This window comes from Hemitrygon akajei, chromosome 1 (assembly GCF_048418815.1).
Source record: "Hemitrygon akajei chromosome 1, sHemAka1.3, whole genome shotgun sequence".
Lineage (NCBI taxonomy): Eukaryota > Metazoa > Chordata > Chondrichthyes > Myliobatiformes > Dasyatidae > Hemitrygon > Hemitrygon akajei.
In genome coordinates, this window is record NC_133124.1 from 93,502,393 (window position 1) to 93,526,692 (window position 24,300).

Below are 24,300 nucleotides of genomic sequence, written 5' to 3' on the forward strand. Positions count from 1 at the left end.
ATAATATTATTAGAAGCTGAAGGAAGCTATTCAGCCCATTGATCCTATGCCAGCTCCCTATGCAGAATGTTTCTCCTCACAACCATGTATCTTTAGCTCTAATTTGTAAATCACATCTTGGAACCGTGGACTACCTGCCAATAGGAGCAAGTTGTATCGTCCAAACATATAAAAGAAACCCTTCAAATGAAACAGACAACATATATAGAAATAGATAAACTGAGCCAACATCACAGGAGGATAGTATGGCAGAAATGGCCAATGGACAGAAACATATTCCAAGTTATCTGAAGTTGAAGAATTTTGTTCTGAGTCCTGAAGACTGAGATAAGCCCTTATTAAAAATAAGATGCTGTTCCTCAATCTTGCACTGAACTTCATTGTAATAGTGCAGCAAGAAACCACAGATTGAACAATTAAAGTGGGATTGTAATAATAAAAACAGCAATTTATTGACAGAGAACTTTTCATAGAAACACAGTAGTTCAAATCAATTTACAATGGGATAAAATGCAAACATGAAAATAAAAGATAAAAAGATGCTTGTTAAAAAACAAGGTTTTGAGCTGACATTTAGAAGTATTAACTGAGTCTGCATCCCTTACAGTTTTAAATATAAGAGTCTGGCAGAAGAAGACCTGAGAGCTCGAGCAGGATTATAAAACAAAAGCAATTCTGTGATACACTCCAGTCCCAGGCTATTGAGAGCTTTAAACACAAGTAAGAGAACTTTAAAATCAATTCTAAAAGACACAGGAAGCCAATGCAGAGGAGCTATGCAAGAGTGATATGCCCCCTCATCCTGGTTTTAGTTAAAAATCTAGCAGCAGTGCTCTGAATGAGTTCAAATTTGTCAACAGATTGGTTTGGAAGGCCAGTAGTTTTAGAAAATTATTGCTCATCCATTTGGTGATTGTAGCCATACAAGAAGTTAGATATGATAGTGTGCTATCATCATCAGGCTCAATCGAGACACACAATTATGTGTTATTTACATAACTGTGGAAATCAATTTTATGCTCTCGCATAATGTCTCCTAAGGGGAGCATGTACAGTATAAGAGGAAGAATAGTGGACCAAGAGAGCTTCACTGAGCAACACCAAAAGGTACAACATATCCCTCAGAAAATTGGTCTCCATCTTAGAGAGAAAATTTTCTCTGTAAGATAGAGTCATAGCAAACTACAGCACAGAATCAAACCTTGTGGCTGATCTCATCTGAGCCAAACAAATTAAATTGCCTATTCCCATTGAGCTGCATTTGGACCATAGCCCTCCATACACCTCCCATCCAGGTACCCATTGTTATGAGTGATGAACAGACCTGATGGACAATTGGGTAAAGAGTTAACCATCCCCCCCCCCCCCCCCGAGAACCACGAACTATTACTGTTGCTATGCTGACCATGAGAAAGAGAGACGAAAAACAGGCAAGAACTTCTGTGACAGATAAGAGAGAGGGGGAAATTGCTGATTAACTGTATTGTGACTCCTTTTTGAATTATTTACTGTTTCGCTGCAAGAACAATAGTTTGCTCATGAACATTCCTCAGTGGACTGCAGGAGTGGCCTGATTTGATAGACGCAGTCATTCAGGATTGATGGATAGCTGAGTCCCCGTTAGTAGGGATAAAAGACAGGTCTGGAGAGACACCCTCCAGACACGCCAGTGGACACTGGTTGAGTGTTGGAACCCACAAGAAAGGTGGGGGCTTCGGAGACCGAACCAGGAGATCGGTCAATAAGGCTATCAGTGTAAAAGCAGGGCCGGTGGGGGCTTGTGTGCGTGTCCACTCATGCCAGAGTGATGAGTCCACCACAGAAGAACGGTCTAGCAGAAGGATGGAGAGGTCATAACTGAATGACCACAATGATACGACGGATTAAGAAATATGACGGATACGACGGTTTGGCTGCTGTAGCTGTTACATCTCACTCGCGCTCTCTTTCTCTCTCCAATGATTACAATGCAACAACCATAACTACAACAGCACTCATGAACTGAACTGAACTTTATACTTTTCTATGACAATTCATTTACCCCTAGACATCGATAGAGCTTGTTTATTATTGATTATTATTATTATTCCTACACTTTTAGGTTTATTACTGCTAACTTGTTTTATATGTATATTTGCATTATTGATATAGTTTTGCTTATTTTTATTAATAAACACCTTTAGTTTGTTACCACCAGACTCCAACGGATTCTTCTTTCTCTGCTGGTCAGAGACCCAGTTACGGGGTACGTAACACCATCCAAACTTCTCTTAAATGCTGAGATCCAAATTGTATCCACCACTTGTGCTGGCAGCTCGTCCCACACTCTCACCACTTTTTGACTGAAGAAATTTCTTTCATGTTCCCCTTAAACATTTTACCTTTCACCCTTAACCCATGACCTCTAGTTGTACTCTCATCCAACCTCAATGGAAAAAGCCTGCTTGCATTTACCCTGTCTATAACCCCCATACTTTTGTATACTTTTATCAAATCTCCTCTCAAATTTCTATGTTCTTAGGAATACAGTACTAAACTATTCAATTTTTCCTTCTAACTCAGGTCTTCCAGTCCCAGCAACATCCTTGTAAGTTTTCTGATATGCGAGCTAAACCAATTTAGGGTATCACCAGAGAGGCAATCTAGGAGAATGTTGTAGTCAATTGTGTCAGAAACAGCACTTGGATCACAGAGAATTACAGTGCAGATGAACAGAAGTCAGGGTCACTCCTGTAGGCTGAACACAGGTGTTCTGCAAAGTGATTCCCCAATTTGCATTTGATTTCTCCAATGCAGAGGAGCCTACATTATGATCACTGAATTTACCTCCAACTTCATGTCCCTCAAATAACATTTGCAGTTCACAGAATCCAGTGTTCAGAATGAAGGGGGTGCTGACCTTGTTTGGACACAATTAAATTGGATAATAGAAACAAGCAGAATTAGCATCCTGGAACTGTGGAGTTAACTGAATTTAAAGAGGAATTTTTGTCACAAATCTATTTAATGACGATGGGAGTAAATAAACTTGAAATATCCCTATTAAAACTAATATATTCAGATTCAGGTACAAAAGTAAGTGACAACTCTGAAGCACTTTTGGTCTTCATTTGTTTTAAACACAGTTATGCCCCCTGTGGAAAGAAAGGTAAATTTTGTATATTCAAAACCAGTGATGTAGGTCATGAAATTTGTTGCTGTGGCAGTAATACATAATAATGGGAAAAAAAAGATTTACAGTAAAAATGTCTATATTAAATAGTTAAATTAAATAAATAGTGCAAAAATAGAAATAAAAAAGTAGCGAGGTAGTGTTCATGGATTCAATGTCCATTTAAAAATCAGATGACAGAGGGGAAAAAGCTGGTCATGATTCATTGAGTGTGTGCCTTTGGGCTTCTGTATCTCCCTCCTGATGGTAGCATTGAGAATAAGGCATGACCTGGGTATTGGGGGTCCTTAATTATGATTGACAGGGATATAATAAACGTATGTCTAACATGAACATTACTAGCCAGATACAGCACTGGAGATCACCAGATCATGTTTGACCTTGCAGTTGTTAATGCCAATATTGGATACCAGTATATTAAAAAATCCCCTTCTCCGCTGCCAGCACCACTTAGCTTCATCTTTTCATAAAACAGTGATAACTACTGCTCACTTCTGAAGTATGAAAGACTGTGAAAAAAAAAGCTTAGATTAGAGGAAGTAAAAAGATGAATCATACCACTTTACCCTTGAAATCCTGAAGTGAGGCAAGATGTGTTACTGCGCTCAGCAACCTGCCATACAGTAGCTGAGCTCAATGACACAAATCAAAGTCACTACAGTGAGGTACTCAAATAGTCGCATGTAACAAAGCATTGAAAGAGCAGGAACCACCACCCTAAAACATCACAGATGCCACCTGACCTTCCGAGATTTTCTAATTTTTTTTGTTTTTTTATTTCAGAAAAGAGCATATTTTTTAAAACCTAGATATGCTTCAAAGCTTAGGGTGAAGCAAGTATAAACTTTGATGGTAATAATATGAGCCTCTACAGATCTGATGCGTTCATACAAAGGCTTCCAAGCACATTTGATGCAAATTGACATTTTACTTTTCCTTCTAATTTAATTGCACTTCACAACAGTGCTTCTCCACCAACACAACCGAATTATAAAGAAAAACTTAAATTGGAAGTCTGGAAATTGGACCCATCCAGATTGGGCATTTTATGTTGAAATCAGCTCAAAAGTTCTTAAGTAAATTTATTATCAAAGTGCATATATGTCACCAGAAAGAACCCTGAGATTCATTTTGAGAGTCGGACCAGGCACAATTCACCTTAGCATTGTTGATATTCTCCTCCTGCCTTACATGGATGTTATGCCCACTTCATCATGTGCGATCCCAATCTCGACCTTACTGTCATAAATTGAAGCTATAGTGTGCAACTTTAGACCTTTGTTCTTAACTTCGAGTAACATGAGATGCAAACCTTGCAGCGAGTTGCCTGAGAGCTGTGTCATAGTGGGGCATTAATGAGTAGTTTTCTGCACACGTCGACCTTAGTCTTTTTTAATGGACTGCAATCTGTTCATCGTTTTTGGGTCATACTGCACATAGTTCATCTATGTACAGCAGAGAAGCCTGCATAAATATGTGGAGAATGAAGAGCTGATTTTGAACGGTGTCTTTTAGTTGCACAGTGCACACATCTTAAACTGTGTTAATTAATGACCAATAGGTGTGGGTGGAGAATCTTGTGGTTATGAATACTAAAGGCTTATATTTACCCTCCTCTCTGTTGTCCCTCAATTCCATTGTCAACTTTTCATGCTTCCCATCTGTGGACAGAGTTCTTTAAAATGTCCCATAAATCCTAATGGTAAAGGCATAGCAATAGCGATCTCTACAAGGAGTTGGCATCAGTAACCATTCAGGTTGATTTTGGGAGGGGAAGGCAGCTGTACAGCAGAACTCCAGCTAAAGCCAAGCCCCCAATATCAAGGCAATACGGTTTTATTTGAACAATGATACCACCTGATAAAAGGTTTCGGTCCAAACCGTCGACTGTTTACTCTTTTCCATAGATCTTGCCTGGCTGGCTGAGTTCCTCCAGCATTTTGTGTGTGTTGCTTGGATTTCCAGCATCTGCAGATTTTCTTGTGTTTGTGCTCAAACCAGCCATGATCACTGTATAATCTGCTGTTTGTAAACAGATTTCTTCAAGAGAACAGTTCACTTGGGATATCTAGCACATGTTCTGAGCAAATGTGTCTAATATTAGACCCACTGGGGGACACCTTGTTGGTTTTCTACGGTGAATTGCTAATAGGTTTCAAACAATTAACATATGGAATTGCCATGCTCAAAAGCATACTTAATGTGCAATTAATTTACCCAGGAAATCTGAACCTCACTTTTATCCATAACAATGCAAGGAGGTATAACATAGTTAGGTATAAGAAATATAATCTTCTAAAGTTTTCCTTACAGTAAATCACTATAGTTGACTTGGGCACTATTTTCTATCACAAAAGAAATAGTCTGGAATTCTATGGACATAGAATCTCTGTCAATGGGTTTGGACCACCATTTGACCCCAGATCACGGATGCCAAGCAGTGGGTGAAAACGCAGTTTTTTAGTAGTGAATTGGAATGGATTACTGTGAACCGGATGGAAGTTGCAGACCCAGGTGAAGAAAGCAGCTAAGCACCACACTGCGTTATGAGCATACTGAAATCCCTGCTGTGTGCGTGGGCCAGAATAAATTGCAACTCATATTAAATTCTGTGATGAGGCAGTGCTTCACAATAATCTGCATAGAATCCTAAAAACAGCAGGTCACAAGTACGACACTCAATGTGCACCCCGTGCTGTAAATCTCATCAATTTTTTTAACTGACAAATTACAATAAAGAGCCAAATCCACAAAGATGGGAAAGAAAATCTGGTGACAAATGATAATGTTAAGGTGTCAAGTTTGGAGCAGCCCCAATTTTCTTCACTCCACAACTGGCAGCTCTACATTCAGCTGTCAAAATCCTCAGCTCCGGATTTCTCCGGCTAAACCTTCCCAGTCCTCTGTCTCTCATTCCTTGAGTTGCTCTTTAAAACCTATTCCACAAAGCTTTCGAGTACCTGTCCTCATATTTCTTTGTGTGGCTCAATGTCAAATTTTGTGTGTTGATAATCACTCCAATAAAGTGTGTTGGGACATTGTATGAAGTACAGTTTGAATGCAATTTGTTTAAGTTAATTCCTCCAAAGCTCCTACTGTAAACAAAGTAGATCAAAGTTAAAAAAAAGGCCTTCTTAAAAATGTATTTGTTTATGCGATGTATACATTATATATTTTTCAGTCCTATTTTGCATTGAACAGAGGGGTTAAGACATTGTTTGGTCTGGAATTATATTAATCCAGGGAATAAGGACAATGAACTTTCTTCACTGATGAACATTAGAAAGCCATTTTGATACAGATTATTTAAATTTCTTATGCCAGATTTACATTAAATTATTTCAGTTTAAATCTTCTAACTGCCCTGGAATTCAAACATGTCGAAGAAACAGACACTTATTCAGAAACGTATCCCTGAACCAATGAGGATGTATTTTTAATGAATTTGAATGATTCATGTAAAAACCATTTCTGTAATGTATGGATCTATTTCTTTTAGCGCACGGACTCCCCTTAGCACTACTTACTGAATAACTTACTCATGCACATTGATCTGTTGCTCTCAAATCTATCAGTTAACCTCAACTCCGCGAGTGTGCTTTTATTTAATTAATAAGTAGTTGTACAGGCGCAACAAATTGGCAACAAGTACAAACCTGAATTTCAGCAGATATCACCAACTGCACTGACAGTTACAAAAGGACTGAATTCGGAGGAAGGGAGAGAGGCAGCGAGAGGAAAGAACGAACCAGTACAGAGAAGGCCATCGTGGACACTGAGAAAGGGATGCGTGAATAATAGTGCACAGTACACAGTGAGAGACATGCAACTAGCAAAGTTAAAGTGAAAATAATGTGACAATAGCCTTAGTCTGGAAATTTGAACAACTTAATAATGCTAATGAGGATTGGGAATCGTATCTTAAGAGGGTTGAAGAGTAGTATAACATGAATGACATGGATGAGGAAAACTACGTGCCCAAGCTTCTTTGCTTAATGAATGCAAAAACATACAGGCTCTTACGCAACTTACTAACTCTTAAAAAGCCAGCAAGCGTGACGTTTGACGGAAATGTTGCAATTTTACAAAGTCGCTTGAGCCCTAAACTGCTAGTAATAGCTGAGATATTTCAGATTTCACAAAAGGAACCGAAAGATGAAAACATTTCTGAATACATTGCAGAACTGCGCAAACTTTCCCAATACTGTGATCTTGGAGATGGGCTTTCTGATACATTAATGGACAAGCTTGTATGTGGCATGCATAGTCAAAGCACTCAAGAGACTACTGTCAAAAAGAGACCTAACCTTAGAACAGGCATTGACCACTGCAATATCATTAGAGACTGCAGCAAAGGATGCAGAAAAAGTGTTTAGAATGTGAAACGCACAAAATGTCTCTGAATACTGCAAAATGTCAAAAATGTTATTGATGTGGTGAATCTTCCCATGATGCAAATGACTGTTGATTCAAAGAAAAAGCTTGCAGAAAGTGTTACAGACAAAAGCCAAATAGAGTGTGCAAATCAGACAGAAACCACAGCAAAAGAGAAACATCACACAGAAGGAAAATATCAAACATAAAACCAAACAAATGCATAAAGTGGTTGAATGTGAAAATAAATCAGACAACACAGAGTCTGACAAAGGTGAGCTGTCATGCCTAGAACTGTATAGCATTACTGAAGCAGATCAGTAAATTATATGGATCATAACAGACGTGTCTGGTGTAAAATTGAAAATGGAGCTGGATACAGGGTCAGCTTTGTTTATAATTTCAGAGGCTGACTACTATAAACTGTTTTCTAAGCTACCATTAGAAAAGAGCTTGGTGATGGTAAAGACATACAGAGGTGAAAAAAGTGTCTCCCAAAGGCAAACTGAAAGTGATTAACGGAGGCGAAACACATTAGTTAGAGCTTTTTTATGTTGAAAACTGAAGGACCAGCACTTTTTAGACATAAATCATTGCAAAACATCCAGTGAAACTGGCACACCATCAAAGCTTTGAATGTGTCACCGACAGGCAACTGACGCCCAAACGGTAGCACTAACCAGAGACTCTCACAGCTGCTTAATGCTAATGAGAAGGTGTTTGAGAAGGGGGTTAGTAAACTCAAAGACGTGACAGCCAGAATTGAACTGGATGAAGCAGCAACACCAAGATTCCATAAAGCATTTCTAGTGTCTTATGTACTACATCCTAAAGTGGATAATGAACTTCAGAGCTGGGAGACATATCTGGCATTCTCCTGAAAGGTGAGTGGAGTGATTGGGCCATCACTCCCGGTGATCAAGAAAGGGAAGGCCAGAGCTGTTGATGAATGTGAGGATTTCAAGGTGAGCATCAACCCGGTGCTGTGTACTGTACAGTATCCCCTGACACGAATATTGACATTTTTGCATCTTTGGCAAGTGAGGAGAGGTTTTCAAAGATAGACTTGTCACAAGCCTATCTGAAAATGGAGATTGAGTAGTTAAGTAGGAAGTTCCCCACAATGAACACTCACAAGGAACTATTCCAGTATAATCGTCTCGTCTTTAGCATCACGTCAGCTACAGCAATTTGGCAAAATACAATGGACCATATGCTCCAAGATATCGCAGGAACACAATGTTACCTTGATGACATCATCATGACTGGCAAGAATGATGAAGAGCACCTCCAGAACACTGGTAAAGTGCTTGCCAGACTGAGTGAGTATGGTCTGCGTGCAAAGAGAGAGAAACGTGAGCTTTTCAAGAATTAAATCCCATATTGTGGACAAAGGTAATGTAACTTCATTTGACATGTGACTAGGAAAGAGGAGTTAAAATGCACGGTAATTATGGGAAAGACTGAAGGGAAGAAAGCAACAGGAAGGCAAAGTCAAAAGAGAAGATTGAAGCAGTGGTGCACCCAAAATGTATCACAACTTAGATCATACTTGGGTCTTGTAAACTACTACCACTAGCTTCTTACAAACATTGCTACAGTGCTGCACCCATTGAACACACTGTTACAGACAGGAGCTAAGTGGGAATGGTCAGAAAGATGTGAAAGAGCATTCAAGGGTACAGAGACTATTAACATCCGATGAACTACTCACACATTATAACCCATCTCTGCCTATCAGACTGGCATGTGGTGCATACCCTTACGACATTGATGCCATTTTGTCACACACCATTTAAGATGGATCTGAATGTCCGATTGTATTTGCTACAAGATCACTGACGAGCACAGAACGCAATTTCGCACAACTCGACCAAGAGGCCCCTAGTCTAATATGGGGAATAAAGAAGTTCCACCACTACCCATACAGGACAAAAGTTTACTCTAGTGACAGACCACCAGCCCCTTGTGTCTATTTTCAACCCACGAAAGGAATTCCAGTGATGTCTGCTACTCAGTTGCACCATGGGCTTTTTTCCCAGAAGCCCACGTTTATGACATAGTGTTCAAGGGTACTGAGCAACACAGCAATGCTGACATCTTCCACTGTTGGCAACTAAGGAAATAAAATCTTAATTCTGTTACCCAGCAGAAGTGTTCTGCACATCATTGGTGGACCAGTTGCCAGGAATATATTCTGAAATACAAAGAGAAACAAGGTTTAACCCGGCATTATCAAAAGTTTAAGACATCACCAGGCAAGGATGGCCAAGGAAACCCTATGTTTCAAAACTCAAATCTGTGGAGGAAAATACACAATAAGCAGTTCAGCCAGTTGCCAAGTAATCAGCAAGGAACTTTGAGGTTGGACAGGAAGTCCTAATGCGTCATACCAAGAAGAAAAGTGGACACCTGGTAGGATAGCCACAAGAACTGGTTCACTGATGTACACAGTGGACGCTGGGGATCTTACATCAAGATGTCATGTGGACCAGATACTGGAAGCTCAGCCGAAGAACACCACCTGAGTCAAATGCATCCAACAAGATGGACAGTTTATAGCCACCAGACCTACCTCTCACTGATGATCGCATTACAAACAATGGCAACAGAGAAAGTTGTCTTTGACAAGACACCTGACAAACCAAATGCTACTCCACAGGTCCAGAGGCACCATTCTGAAAGAAACGGAGTGTCACCTAAGACTAAATCTTTAATCTAATGAAGTTAGTTATAGCCTGTTACTGTGAAAGGATCTTTATTTGAATATGGTTTATTGAAGGGAAGTTGAATGTTAATTTACAGATACAGTCTTATGTTATATTAATGTAGAGGGGAAGGAAGGATCTATGTATGGATCTATTTCTTTTAGCACAATGACTCCCCTTAGCACTAATTATTGAATGATAACTTACCCATGCGCATTGATCTGTTGCTCTCTCTCTCTCTCTCTACAACCGGAACAGATTAGATATGGCGGTTATTTCCCATGGTAGGGAAGTCTAGGACAAGAGGGCATGACTTCAGGATTGAAAGTCGTCCATTTGGAACAGAGATGCGGAGAAATTACTTTAGTCAGATGGTGGTAAATCTATGGAATTTGATGCTGCAAGTGGCTGTGGAGGCCGTCATTGGGTGTATTTGAGGCAGAGATAGATTGATTCTTGATTAGCCAGGGCATAAAAGGGTATGGGGAGAAGGCAGGGGAGTGGGGATGACTGGAAGAATTGGATCAGCCCATGATTGAATGGTGGAACAGACCCAATGGGCAGAATGGTCTGCTTCTGCTCCTATAGCTTATGGTCTTACAATGTGAATATACCTGTTAACCTCACCTCTGCTGGTGTGCTTTTATTTGTAGTTGTACAAGTCACAATAATTTCAGCCAGTGAATGCTCAGATTTTAACCTAGCTGGATTTTGATAAAGCAGGACAGGCCACTGACATGCACTAAGAATGCACGGCAACATCTATTAGAGCAAAGCAACCAAGTATCACAAAATTTAATGAAGTAACAACAATGTCTGTGATTAGAAGAGATAGACTGAGAGGAGCAAAAGAAAGGGAAAAACATTTAAGGGACTGCAAGTTCAAGCGAACAGAAAAGGATAAGATTATAACAGTTAGAAATGAAAGCAGATGGATTGAAGCAGAAAAAAAGGTAGCAAGAAGAACATCAAAGAACACATCAAATATTTCAAGTGTATTGTGTGCGGCATACCAAAGTCACCATTCCTCCCGCTGATTATTGCACCAGCAACTGTTGAAAATTTATCATTTTCCTTCTGGCTCCATGCTTTCTTGGGCTGAAGCTCAGACAGAACTGGTCACAACTGCAGTCACAAGTAATAAGAAAGCTTCATGTCCCAAGTTCCAACAGTGAGATGGAGAAGGGATGATGTAAGGAGCTACATTATTTGATTGCAGTGAGGCTACTTCCAGATAGAGCAGAATCAGTGCTTAGTTTGGTTTGTAGAGGGTAGTCGTGAGAAGTAATGGAATAATACAGGGTGAAAAGAAAAAGTACAGTATTTGAAGTAACACATGAAGAATAATGACGTGTATTAATTGGATGTATCTTTCAATATATCAGCTCAGCTACGACTTACTGAACATTCTCCAATGAGGATCAGGAATTACTATGCTCAGAAATTAATAGGTGGGGAGCATATGAGACGATGGTCTCCACCTGCCATTTTCACTGGGCTCCTGAGTACTCCCGAAGCATGGATCAGACTCTCAATCTCATCCTGAATACTCCTTCTCCACTACGAGCAGTCATGAATTAGAGATTCCCAGAAATCAAAGTTCAAAAATTCAAAGTTCAAAGTACATTTATTGTCAAAGTGCATATACCATATACAACCTTGAAATTGGCCTTATTGCAGGAAGCCTCAAAAAAAAAATACAACATAGAACATTGAAAACCTACACCACAATACAGGCCCTTTGGCCCACAAGGCTGTGCTGAACATGTCCCTACCTTAGAATTTACCTAGGGTTATTCATAGCCCTCTATTTTTCTGAGCTCCATGTACCTATCCAGGAGTCTCTTAAAAGACCCTATCATATCCACCTCCAGCACTGTAGCCGGCAGCCCATTCCACACACTCACCACTCTCTGCGTAAAAAACTTACCCCTGACATCTCCTCTGTACCTACTTCCAAGCACTTTAAAACTGAGCCCTCTCATGCTAGCATTTCAGCCCTGGGAAAAAGCCTCTGATGATCTACATGATCAATGCCCCTCATCATCTTGTACACCTCTATCAGGTCACCTCTCATCCTCCGTCACTCTAAGGAAAAATGGCTGAGTTCACTCAACCTATTCTCATAAGGCATGCCTCCCAATCCAGGCAACATCCTTGTAAATCTCTACTGCACCCTTTCTATTGTTTCCACATCCTTCCTAGGTGTCCAGAACTGAGCACAATACTCCAAGTGGGGTCTGAACAAGGTCCTATGTAGCTGCAACATTACCTTTCAGCTCCGAAACTCAATCCTACAATTGATGAAGGCCAATGCACCGTATGCATTCTTAACCGCAAAGTCAACCTGCGCAGCTGCTTTGAGTGTCCTATGGACTCAGACCCAAGATCCCTCTGATCCTCCACACTGCCAAGTTTCTTACCATTAATACTATGATCTACTATCAAAAGGCACAGGAGTCTAACCAAAAATCCACTGTGGCATTTAAAGGATTGCTAAGTTTGCATCAATTAATGTATTATCAGTGACAAGATTATATTGCAAAAGCCTTATATTGTAACATCCATTGCAGAGTTTACAGATATTTGTTGAGTACATACTTAACTCTATTCAGAGACAAACAACGTTGCTAAAAATCCTGTGATTTGACTTCAAGCAGTATTCCAGATACAGGCCTCTATGCTGAGCCTGTATCATCCAGCAGATACAGCACAGGGACTCCCTGCCTGACAGGATGAGAATGTATTGCTGATAAATACATTCAGAAGCAATAGAATGTATTTCTACCAGAACCAAACAGAGAAATGCCACACTGCAGTAAGAACCAGCAAGTTATATAAATGGCCCTGAAATGTTCTGAGAGGTTTTGACAGTTTTCTTATCACAACTTATCTATGTTCCTGCAACTGGGGAAGTCTTCTTCAGAAGGTGCATTCTTGATTTTGAATGCATCACTGAAAACCTGCAAAATCTCTGCTCTGCAGAACGGGAAGTAATCCTGCCCAAGTGGAAATGGATTCGGCAAGCATAAAACTGCTGAAATTCCCAGGAAGACGGTGAAAATTCTGGCACTGCTTCTGCTTGGAGATTTTAGCACAGAAAGCAATAATATTATGCCTGTAATTTCAAGTTGCTAGCTGAAGCAATTGTTACCAATCCCTTATGCCAGCTCTTTCCCCTACATATTCTACTTCAAAATTTTCTTCCACAAACATTCTTGTGCTTCAAATCCCAGAAATCCTTACCTGCTGCACATTATCTAATAAACTCCATGAACAAATTTATTCTCCTTTCCACAATGAATGCTGCCAATACAAATCCCATCCTTTGCTTTTTTTTAAGCTAATTACTAATTTTTATGGTTTACATTTTAAACCTGGATTCTAAAATGAGCAACACACACACAAAATGCTGGAGGAACTCAGCAGGGGAATAAAACTTTTGCCAGTTTGGGCCAAGACCTTTATTCAGGGTTCATCTTCTAACTTCTAAAATGTTCTTCTATCTTTGAAGTATTTTAGATAGTTTAAATGCTTGCCCATGCTGATCATCAGGTAGCCAAATACATTACTTCCATCTAATAGCACATGACCTATAGCCTCTAATGTGTTGGTAATTCAAGTGCTTATCTAAATACTTACTAAACATGGTACCTTCCAGATTCCAACCATTTTCTTGGTGTAAAGATTTCTCCTCTATCCTCAACATATTACTACCTTTCCTGATGAAGGGTTTCGGCCCAAAACGTCGTCACTACCTCCTCCCATAGATGCTGTCTGGCCTGCTGAGTTCTGCAAGCATTTTGTGTTTTTATTTATTTCCAGCATCTGCAGATTCACTCATGTTGCATATTACTACCTCATCTGGTTCTCTCTTTCTTAATTTGAGGCTAATCTTCAATGGAAGGAGGGATGAAGGTTTTTTGATATTTTTATAGAATCATACAGCCTGAAAACAGGCCCTTCAGCCCACGAAGTCCATGCACCCATTTTAAGTAAGCCAATTTTCATCTCCCGACATTCTCATCAACTGCTCCCATATTCAGCTACTCAGCTTCACACTTTCAGCAACTTACAGTAACTAATGAAGCCACCAATCCACATGACTTTGGGATGTTGGAGAAAACCAGAGAACCCAGAGTAAACCACACAGTTACAGGAGGAACAAGCAAACTCCACACTGACAACCCCAGAGGTCAGGACTGAACCCAAGTCACTGACTCCGCGAGGCAGCTGCTCTCCAGAGGCAACACATGGGCTTATGTGACAGCTACTCTGTCCCAGTTTTCCAGCAGGGAATGAGAAGCAAATCACGATGTGCTTTCAATTAAAATTTCAGCACTGACATGGTTCCAGGGGCTGCAAGAATAACCTTCAAACAACAGACATGCCAGCTTCGGAAAAGGCTTTCAGTGCAACAAAAAAATGATGAGTATACACCAACTCAAAAATAACATGCAAATCAAGTACAGAAACATTTATAAAATTGATGAGATGAACAGAAATTTGACCTCAAGGGCCTCCACTCAGATTCCACTCGGGGGGGGGGGGGGGGGAGGGGGAATAATGTGTCCCAAAGGAGTGGGAGAAAAAAACGGAAGGAAAACCACATAGCTGCTGCTGGTGGAAGAGCCAAGGAATTGACAACTGAGTGAACCCTCCGTGAATTTGATTTTCATCAACAGAACCTCAGCTATATTGATTCAAATCAAGCTGGAAAATACACCATGCATACACTTAAACTGATTTTATTGAGCATACAAAACTCTCTGATGAAAAATTGACTGCAACCACCGAAGCCGTCAAGTTAGAGTTCAGAAGGCAAATTTCTTCCACCTTCATGTGAAGCAATGGTTAATACCAATAAGCAGCTATCTAACATTGCCTTTAGAAAACACCACAGAAAATGCAAAAGATTTAAAGAGAACAAAATACCTTACAAAAATTAAAGAATCATGGCAGGTATGCTTCAGGAAACCAGCCTTCTACATTGCAACAGAGGGATACTTCTCACGAGGGGTATGAGCCAAATTCTGTGAAAATGGAAAAGCAATGTTTCTCACCATGAAGATTTAGTGAGAGAAGTCTGCTGTTATAGCTTTCTCACAGCTAAGAAGATTCATTAATTCTACTCCTGCACTCTGCATTGAATGCACTGGAGCTAAGATGCCTCTGCATTTGATCTCTTCCTTTGTAGCAAGAATCACCACAAAGTGTAGGTCCTGTTCTACAACACCCTGAGCTGGATGACTAGACATTGATGGGTGACACATGCACCAGCTGAGGTGCAGAGGTTGCCTACAAACATCTCCACTACATTTAAGGCCTTGACAATATAGAAGTTCCATTACCACAGAGGTTAAGTGCAACCAGGACTGATGCCTGGGCTGAGATAAGTACAATTAGGACTAAAGACCACAAAGACATGAGATTAAAATTGAAATATTAAAGTCTTTAAGAATGATATAAACATGTACGCTTCAAAATTCACTTAATGTGGAAACAGTTTTCAAGAAAACTAGACAGGTATATGGAGGGATTTAAGGTGGGGGTTATATGTGAGGCAGGATTTGAGGGTCGGCACAACATTGTGGGCCCAAGGGCCTGTAATGTGCTGTACTATTCTATGTTCTATGAAAATGTCAAACCAAACATGTAAATTTAGGGTAAATTTGCAGCTACAGTTTGCCTATGTGAGAGGTAATTATGGTCTGAAACACCACTAAAACTCACTTTCACATCACACACAGCCAAAATATTTTCAGGTTCTTTTATGCAACAAGAATTGTTCACAATATCCTTAGGTTCTTATCAGATCTCTTCTCTGAAGATTATCTGCAGACACTAGCACCCAAAAGGTATGGACTGCTTTTATACAGCAACTCCAAAGAGATAGATTGTATAATTATATAAAGAACACAAGGAATAGGAATTTTCCTTCTAAAATAAAGGATTGCTCATTTTCCTGGATTACTTACCTTTCATCAATCATTTACCTGCCTATCTAACCTATCAATATCTCTCTCTATGTCAGCGGCCTCATCACCTATTATTATGTCATCAACAGATCTGGCCTATGTCCATTCACTTCATTCCTCCAAGTCATCAACACATAACTGAAAGAAATCTCTGTGGCACTCCACTGCTTACAGATTGCTAAGCACCTTCTTACTGTCTGAAAGAATAAACAGTCATATTTGTTCCAGCCCAATCAAAATAAAAAGCTTCTCGCCTAATCCCATTTTCCAAAACTTGCACCACAAAGCAGAGGTCTTTGACTGCACACCCAGATACAAATTGAAAACAAATCTAATGAGAGTTTCATCCTCTTCCCTCCTTTCAGGCAGAGGTCTACAAAGTTCTGAATGAAAATAATTCCTTCATCCTCCTCTGATCCTACCAAGTACTTTCAATCTGCAATAAAAACAGAGAACGCTGCAAATGCTTGTCACATCTGTGAGAACAGGAACAGAGTTAACATTTATGGAGTTGAATCTGGACAAGTGAAATGCTGCAAACTGGGAGGTCAAATGCAAGAAGGAAGTACGGTAAAAGGCAGGACTTCCAAGGATACTGATGTACAGAGGGACTTGGGGTGCAAATCAATTAATCCTTGGAAGTAGCAACCCCTGTAAGTAGGGTGGTAAAGGAAGCATATTGTTTTCATTGATCAGGGTGTTGAGTATAAACACTGCAAAGACAAGTTGCAGCTGTGTAAAACTGATACGGCTATATTTGAGGTATTGTGGATAGTTTTAGTCGCTGCCATACAGGCGGAGGTTCTCCAGGATGTTGCAGCTATAAGGAGAGTTTGAGTGATCTGCAGCAGTCTGATGAGTGACCTGATAGAAGTATCTACAACCATGAGAGACAGATAGGGGAGATAGTAACTTGTATTTTTCCAAGGTTGAAATGCCAAATACCACTGGGCATAGCTTTGAGGTGAGACAACAAACATTTAAAGGAGGTTTAGGAGGTAAATAACACACACAAAATGCAGGAGGAACTCAGGAGACCAGGCAGCATCTATGGAAAAGAGTAAACATTTCGGATATAAGACCCTTCAGCAGAACTGGAGAAAAAAGGTGAAGAGTCAGATCTAAAAGGTGGGAGAGGAGAGGAAGAAATACAAGGTGACAGGTAAAACCAAGAGGGGAGGGGCGAAGTTGATTGGTGAAAGAGCTGGGAAGTTGATTGGTGAAAGAGATACGGAGCTGGAGAAGGGAAATTTGCTGACGATACAACCATTGTTGGTAGAATCTCAGGTGATGACGAGAGGGCGTACAGGAGTGAGATATGCCAACTAGTGGAGTGGTGTCGCAGCAACAACCTGGCACACAACGTCAGTAAGACGAAAGAGCTGATTGTGGACTTCAGGAAGGGTAAGATGAAGGAGCATATACCAATCCTCATAGAGGCACCAGAAGTTGGGAGACTGAGCAGCTTCAAGTTCCTCTGTGTCAAGATCTCTGAGGATCTAACCTGGTCCCAACATATCGATGTAGTTATGAAGAAGGTCATACAGTGGTTATACATTATTAGGAGTTTGAAGAGATTTGGCATATCAACAAATATACTCCCAAACTTCTATAGTTGTGCCATGGAGAGCGTTCTGACAGGCTACATCACTGTCTGGTATGGAGGAGTTGCTACACAGGACTGAAAGAAGCTGCAGAAGATAGTAAATCTAGTCAACTCCATCTGAGGCACTAGCCTACAAAGTACCCAGGACATCTTTAGGAAGCAGTGTCTCAGAAAGGCAGTGTCCATTATTAAGGACCTCCAGCACCCAGGGCATGCACTTTTCTCACTGTTACCATCAGATAGGAGATACAGAAGCCTGAAGGCACACACTCAGCAATTCAGAAATAGCTTCTTCTCCTCTGCCATCCGATTCCTAAATGGACATTGAATCTTTGGACACTACCTCACTTTAAAAAAAATATGTACAGTATTTCTGTTTTTGCACATATTTTAATATCTATACAATATACATAATTTGATTTACTTGTTTGTTTGTTATTATGTTTTATTTTATTTTATTTTTTTTCTTTCTCTGTTAGATGATGTATTGCATTGAACTGCTGCTGCTAAGTTAACAAATTTCACAGCACATGCCAGTGATCCTGATTCTGATTTTGAATGTAATAGAAGAGGACAGAGGCCATGGAAGAAAGAAAAACAGGGAGGAGCACCCGAGGGAGGCAATGGGCAGGCAAAAAGATAAGGTGAGAGGGGAGAAAGGGGATGGGGAATAAGGGGGGGGGGAACATTACCAGAAGTTTGAGAAATCAGTGTTTGTGCCGTCAGGTTGGTGGTTACCCAGAGGAACATAAGGTGCTCCCCCCTTCCATCCTGAGTGTGGCTTCATCTTGACAGTAGAAGAGGCCATAGACTGACGTATTGGAATAGGAATGGGAAGTGGAATTAAAATGGGTGGGCACTAGGAGGTAAATTTCATTCCTTTTTCTTACACAGAGGGTGTTATGTGCCTGACATGCACTAACAGGGGAAGTGGTGGAAGCAGATGCAACGGCAACATTTAGAGACAGTTAGACAGGCATAGGAGCGGGCAGGTTATAGAGGGACACAGATCACCTACAGGCAGATGGGGTTAGCTTGGACTGGCATCATGGTTGGTGCAAACATTGTGGGCCAAAGAACCTGTTCCTCTGCGGCACTGTTCCATGTCCTATTTTCTTCGACCCTCCATCAGTCAACCAGAACTTCAGTTCTGTTTATTTTCCCACAAATTCAGCCTGGTCTGCTGAATATATCCAGCAATTTCTGTTTTTATTTTAGATTTCCGACATCAACAATCATAGAGTCATGCTACGTAAAAACAGGCCCTTTGTCCCAGTTTATCCATGCTGACCAAATTACTTACCTGAGCTAATTCCTCTTCCCTGTATTTTGCCCACATGCCCCTGAACCTTCACGATCATTTATCTGTCAAGATGTCTTAAATGTTGTAACTTTACCAGCCTCTTCCCCTTCCTCTAACAGCTCATTCCAAATAATCATCACCAAGTTTCTTTCTTCCATGAATGCAGTGTGTTGGGAAGACAAATGTGGGTAAGACATTCTCAGTGAATGGTAGGAGCTTGGGGAGTTATGCAGAGCAGAGGGATCTTGGAATACAAGTATAGTTCCCTGAAAGTAATGATGTCACAGGTCAACAGGGTAGTAAATATATCCTTGAAAGGACAGCTGAAAGATGAAAGCACACAAGCTTTTATCAGTCAGGGCACTGAGTTTAGAAATTGTGATTTTCTCTTGTCTTGCAATAGAAAATCCACATTTGGAATACTGTGTCCAATTTTGGTCACCCTGCTATAGGAAAATCGCTATTAAGCTGGAAAGAATGCAAGGAGACCTAGAAGGATGTTCTTAGGACACAGGGGACTGAGTTACAGAGAGCCATTGCACAGGTTGGGACTCTACTCATTGAACACAGTTTCCCAGGGTTGGGAATCATTATTTTGAAGGCACAGCTTTAAGGTGAGATGGGAGAGATTTAACAGGAACCTGAGGGCCAACTTTTTCACTCAGTACATGGGATGAGTTGCCAGAAGAAATGGTTGATACAGATACATTAACAACACTTAAAAGGTACTTGAACAGTTACATGATACGAAAGGTTTAGAAGAATTTGTCCAGCATAGGCAAATGGGCCTTGCTTACATAGGAATCTTGACTGGCACTGATCATTTGTGCTGAAGGGCCTTTTTCTACATTATATGACTCTATGACTCTAAATCTATCTCTCCTTGGTTTTTGAACACATCTCCGAACTCCAAGACTCAACTCAACACCTCTCTTTGCTACTAGATCCTTGACTTCCTGATCAACAAATACCAATAAGAATTTGAAGCAACACCTCCACCATCATTATCCTTAACAATGGTGCCCCAGCAATCTGTGTCCTCAGTGCCTTATCCTAATCTCTATACCCTCACAAATCTGGCCAGATTCTGCTCTAACTGCATCTACATTTGTAGATAATACCACTGTAGTGGGTCGTATTTCAAGGAATGGACTACAGGAAGGAGTGAGGGAGTCTCATGATATTGTGCAATGCACTGATCTTTCTCTCAATGTCAGCAAATGTCACTGACTTCAGGAGGGTGAAGGGGGCTCCTATTTACATCAACGGTGGAGGTTAAGAGGGTTGAAAGCTTCAAGCTCCTTGGAGTAAACATTACCAATAGCCTGTTTGGTACAACCACATTGAGACCATAGCCAAGGAAGTAAATTTATGATCAAAATACAGTACACGTGTCTCCATATACAACCCTGCGATTCACTTTCTTGTGGGCATACTCAGTAAACGCAAGAGCCGCAATATAATCAATAAAAGACTGCACCCAATAAGACAGACAAATAACCAATGTGTAAGAGATGACAAATTGTGCAAATGCAAATAAAAATAACAGTACTAATAAATATGTAAGCAGTAAATAGCAATAACATGAAATGAACAGTCCTTTAAAATGAGTTCAGAGGTTGTGGGAACAGTTTGGTGATGGAACGAGTGAAGTTGTCTCCAGTGGTTCCTGAACCTGCTGGTGTGGGTCCTGAGGCTCCTGTACCTTCTTTCTGATGGCAGCAGTGAGCAGAGAGCAGAGAGCAAGGCCTGGATGATGTGGTTCCTTGATGATGCAGGCAACTTTTCCTGCAACTGCTCACCATTACATCTATTTCCTTAGGAGGCTGAAGAAATTTGGCATAATCCCATCAAGCTCAACAATTTTTATCAATGCACTTGAGAAAGCATTATATTGGGATGCATAACATTTTGGTATGGCAAGCTCTCTGCCCGTGACTGCAAGAAACCGCAGAGAATTGAGGACACAGCTCAGCACATCACAAAAACCAGCCTCCCCTCCATGGACTCTGTCTACACTTCTTGTTGCCTCAGTGAAGCAAACAGCACAATCAAAAACCCCACCCATTGCACTCTTACCCTCTTCTCCCCTTTGCCATCAGGCAGAAGGTACAAAAACCTGAAAGCATGTACACATACAAGGCTCAAGGAGAACTTCAATAAGGCTATTGAACAGTACCCTAGGAGGACAGGACTGACTTTTGACCTCAGTTTACTTTTATCTAGCTGCACTTAACTTTTTCCATAGGTGTTACACTTTGTTCTCCATTTTGTTATTGTTTCACCTTGCAAAGCAAGTTTTTCACTGTAACTTGGTACATGTGACAATAATAAATTAATTTTTCCCTTTACTAAGGGAAAGAGACCTTTCTATTCCAGTCTAATTGGGACACCCATTTTTTTTAAGACAACTCAGCTGAATCTTCCTTTAATCTCTCCAGCTCAAAAGAAAAGTTTTCAACATTAGCAATGCCTTCATAAATCTCCTCTGCACTCAGTGACCAGAAATGCATGTAGTACTAGCATTCTGCCTTCTTGTAGAATAAAGATTTCCTCCTCACTTTCAACTATAATAGCAATTTTTCTATGTCTTCTTTCATCCTGCATTAAAGTCTAAATCATTCATATGTATTATCAAGCCTTATGAAGTGCTACTGGTTTAAATTCCAGTTACACAACCACAAGGACAATAACGGATCTAACATTCCATTCTCCCTTGGACCCAATGGACTTCTGCATTTAGACAAGGTGAATGTCAAGAACATGATTCTACTAATGAGACATGCAGAACTAGAATGTGCAGTTTACAAGTAAGAGATCATCTATATCAGACACAAGCAAGAAAGAATTTCTTCTCTTCAAAGGCAATGAAATACTTTACCCAAAAAGCTGTAGAGATGAAATTGTTGAATTAAATACAAAGGTGAATTGTCAGATATTTAACCACAAGAGAAATTCGAGACTCAAGATTGCTTAATGTCATTTTCTGTACACAAGTGTAAGGAGAACAATTGTTACTCCAGATCCGAAACAACACAAAAAACTCAAAAGATAAAGAATGCAATAATAAAAAGCACACACAAAAGATGTAATAAGTAAGATAGCTTAAAAACATAGATTAATTGTATGTCCATGAAGTGCCGCTAAATAATGGGAAATAATAAAATAGGTATGGAGTTAATGGCTGGAGGTGTTGATTATTCTTACTGCTTGGGGAATACAACTGTTGTTGACTCTGATTGCTATGGTAGTGGGACAAATAGTTCACAAGCAAGGAATGTGGGGTCTTTAGTGATGTTACTGGCCCTTTGCTGACACCTTTCTGTATATCTGTCCTTGATGGTGGGTAGGCTAGTGCCAGTGATGCATTGGACAGTTTTGACTACCAGTTGTAGAGCCTTCCTGCCCGACGCACTGTAGTTTCCATACCAAGCAAGGATGCAGTTGGTTAGGATGCTCTCTACTGCACATCTGTAGAATATGTGAGTACAGTTGTGCAAAGTCCATCTCTCTTCAGCCACCTCAGAAAGTAGAGGCATTGGTAAGCTTTCTTGACTATGTAGGATCATCAGAGGTTGTGTATGATGTACACTCCCAGGAGTTTGAAACTGCTAGTCATTTCCATTGCTGTGCTGTTGATGTAAAGGGGGGTTGGGGGAAGAGTGTGAGTTCTCCTGAAGTTGGTAACCATCTCCTTTGTCTTCTTGAAATTAAGGAAGAGTTTATTTGCCTGGCTCCAGGCTCAAGCTCTTCCACCTCCTCTCTGACACAGGGAGCATGTGGGGACAGCAGCCTGGATGAATGAAGTGTTGAAAATGTCCAAGAAGACGTCCATGACTTGGTGTGCACACTTCCTTAGTACTCAGCCTGGGATGTTGTCTGGCCCAGCCACCTTACGGGGATTGACTCTGCAGAGTCCTTCTCACATCTGCTCTGTTACAGACAGTGGCTGTTCACCCGGGAAGGAGGTAGAGTTCATGGCTGGTGTTGTGTTGCATGCCTAAAGTCTACATAAAAGTTGCACAGTTCAAAAGATGATAGGAGAATGTGAAGAGAGAACATGAAAGTAGTGTTGAAGACAAAACTTGATCAGATGTGATCTGATTGAATCGTTCAAACAAGTGTTTAACTTATTTATCTCCTATTTCTCTCATACAACTTGCTACATTCCTCTACAATTTTTCCTGCATTAATATCTCACACAAGTTTCCAGTTCTATCTTTGCCTACATGCATGTGTAATTTGATTATTTGAGATTCTAGTTTTTCAGTATCACTCTTAAACTTTGTTAGAACATGCTGACATTGAACCTTTGGTTCTCCTTCTTGAATGCCTCCCTTAGCTCTAAGATTGACCAGCATCATGACAAGGTGGTAGGATTAGGGGAGAGTTGATGAAAATGCAGGAGTGGCTGATGGTCAGGATGGACTCAATGGGAGAAGGACCCATTTTCATGCTGGATTTCTAGTCCACTCCTGCGTTATGATAATTCAGATGAATACAATTTTCTTTCTCTCAACTTAAAAATTTCACTGAAAAGCAAATAAAACCCTTGAAGATTGTGTAAAATGCAAAATAAAACAGAAAATGCTGTAAATTATCAGCGGACAGACATCATCTGTTTAGAAAGAAACAACCAGCATTTCAGTTCACTAGCTTCTCACCAGAAGTTAAAAGAAAAATTTTCGCCTTCTTCACCTTTGTTCACTTTCATAATAAACACCTTCAACATGGTCCTACCACCAAACAAATCTTTACTTTACACCACCCCCACTCTCCAATTTCTACAGGGATCACTCTCTCTGTGATTCCCTTGTCTATTCATCCCTCCATACTAATCCGACTCCTGTCACATACCGTTGCAAGCAAGAGAAACACTACACCTGCCCATTCATGACCCCAATCAGCCTTTCCGTTTAAGGCAACACTTCACCTGCTAATCTGTTGGGGGTGTCTATTGTATCCAGTGCTCCTGATGTGGCCTTCACTACCTGGTACCTAGGTGGTCAATAGTCACCATCTATTGACTACCTTCGTCAATATAACCTGACGAATATTGGGAGATGGTTTTGTCGAGCACCTCCACTCCATCTGGCAAAACTGAAATTCCCAGTGGCCAACTATTTTAATTCTTACCCCAATTCCCATTCCAGCATGTC

General features: G+C 40.5%; 1 protein-coding gene across 4 annotated transcripts in view; it reads right to left on the reverse strand.

Annotated features, from left to right (window-relative positions):
- tsnare1 (T-SNARE Domain Containing 1) overlaps positions 1-24,300 on the reverse strand; it is a 1,022,909-nt gene that overhangs the window by 849,540 nt on the left and 149,069 nt on the right. Inside the window, exon 2 of one of the 4 annotated variants that reach the window (XM_073048081.1) lies at positions 9,692-9,743. The exons of the other annotated variants lie outside the window; for them this stretch is intronic. The gene's annotated coding sequence lies outside the window, so the exon portion shown is untranslated. The remainder of the gene's footprint in view (positions 1-9,691; positions 9,744-24,300) is intronic. 4 annotated transcript variants of the gene reach the window in all.